The following is a 2,363-nucleotide window of genomic DNA, read 5'->3' as shown; positions in this document are numbered from 1 at the left end:
AAAAAAGAACATTTGGGGTGCATTTAGGTTGGGTTGTTGTGATCCGGAGGCCTTACAAAGTAGGAGGAAATCCAACCATTGTTCAATTTTAGAAGAGTCAGACTGTCTGCATTTTTGTTGACAGGAGTGTGCTCCTATCTGTCATGATTGCAGCTGCCAAACTAAAAACTTGCACAGACAACACACTTGCGGCAGGGCATAGCTGCACCTCCAAGGCGCACAAGGAGAGGTCAGGCCAAATGTGCAGCTTGGACAACCAATAGTTAACGGGCACTGAAGACTTAGGAAGGACGCTGGTACTCTTTCGGTTTCATGAAAATGGCCCAGTTAGTGGGCATTTTCCCCCTGCCTGAGTTGCACCTGGTGTACGTGTCCCTCTGTAATCCTTGTGGGTGAAAAGAGCCGGTACCTCTACCAGTAGCGTTATCTGATGGTAATCTTTTCAGCAACTCTTCAACAATGGCCCTCAGGCATGCATGCACTGAAAATGGCACGTCTGACTCCGACATGAGAGAAGGAAATTTCTTCTTGTACCGTGGGTCAACAAAGGTGCACAGCTAGTATTTCATGTTGGACAAAATGTCTTTCACTCGAGGGTCTTAGGAAAGGCATTGGGACATGAACTGTGCCATGTGTGGCTGACTACAAAGAGTCAAATGTTCAGTTTCCCAATCAGGATGAACACTAAACATACTCTCCTCCTCACAACACCTTGGCTCCTCCTCCTCTTCAGGCCATCCATGCTGGACAGGCATGAAGCCGGCATTGGGAGTCCCCTCTGTAGCGCACAACAATAACTCCTGTTCCTCCTCATCCTCATCCTCCTCCTGTTCCTTGTCATCACCCAATATGGCCTGAGAATATTGTCTAAGGCTGGGCTGTGTGGTATCAGCCTATGTAATATCTTGCTCCATAGCCACCTGCTCGGCATTCAAAACTTCTTCTTTGAGATTCTGCATCAAACATTTTAATAGACAGAGCAGCGTCATCAGTGCTCACCATCTTGTTGCAGTACTCAAAGTTTTGAAGAACCTCATATATGTCAGCGATCCACACCCACATGTAATGTGTGGGGGCTTGGTGTTACTCTTATGGGTATTGAGAAGCTGGAATTCAGACACTGCCCTCTGCTGCTCACTAAGCCTTGTCAACAAATAAAAGGTCGAATTCCAGAGTGTGGGCAGGTCACAAATCAGTCAGTGATGAGACTGAGATAACCTTCGTTAATAGGTGCTGACATGGCGTACCTTGGCAAGGAGGTCCAGCAAATCAGGGTATGTACAACCAAGTTCAGCACGTGGGTCATGCAGGGAGCGTGTACCAGCTTGCTAAGCTTGAAAGCAAGTTACATCCACTATCACACACAACCAGACCTGGTTGGAGGTTCAGCAGGGAGAGCCACTGATCGGTTTGGTCTTTCATCTCTTTCAACAGATCTGCTGCATTGCGAGCATTATCACCTAAACAGAGGAGCTTCAACAGAGCGTGCTGCGGCTTCGCCAAGGCAGTGCTGCAGAGCTCCCACCAGGGAAGTGATGGGGAGGTTAGTTCAGGTGAGGATGAAGAGGAGGAGGAGAGACAGGAACTGGCATACGAGGAGACTGAAACCATGATGGAAGTTGGGCCCTCTAGTCTAGGGTCAGATGTGTGATGTCCCAGCCTCTGTGTCCCAGACTACACCTGGTTCACCGGTGTGCTATCAGGGAAATATAGTGTCCCTGTCCACAAGAACTTGTCCACGTGTCTGTGGTTAGGTGGACCTTCCCTGTGACTGCATTGGCCAGAGCACGGCTGATATTATGTAATACGTGCTTCTGTAACATGGGGACAGCACACCGGGAAAAATAGTGGCAGCTGGGAAGCGAGTACCGTGGGGCTGCCACCACCAAGAGGTCATGGAAAGACTCAGTTCCCACAAGCCAAAACGGCAACATTTCCAGGGCTAGTAATCTGGCAATGTGGGCGTTTAGCATTTGGGTCTGTGGGTGAGTGAGGGGATATTTCTGCTTCCTGTTAAACGTGTAGAGCTGGGACAACTGAACACTGCGCTGGGACAACTGGACATGGTTGCTGACTGTTGTGGGCAGGAGGAATAAGTGCCTGCTTCCTGGACAGCAGATTGGGAAGGCTATGACACAGGGGAAGTGGCAGTGGTTACACCCTCAGACGTAGATTTTGTACCCAGGCTTCGACCCACCTACTGAGGTGCTTGGCTGCCATGTGATTCTGCATGCTGGTGGTGCTCAGGTTGGCAGTGTTCTTGCCTCTTCTCAGCTTGGTATGGCAGATGCTGCAAATTATAGTTGTTTTGTCTGAAGGACTTTCAGAAAAAAATGCCATACAGGGGAACAACGCACCCTTGG

This window comes from Ranitomeya variabilis, chromosome 3 (assembly GCF_051348905.1).
Source record: "Ranitomeya variabilis isolate aRanVar5 chromosome 3, aRanVar5.hap1, whole genome shotgun sequence".
Lineage (NCBI taxonomy): Eukaryota > Metazoa > Chordata > Amphibia > Anura > Dendrobatidae > Ranitomeya > Ranitomeya variabilis.
Note: the sequence above shows the minus strand (reverse complement) of the source record.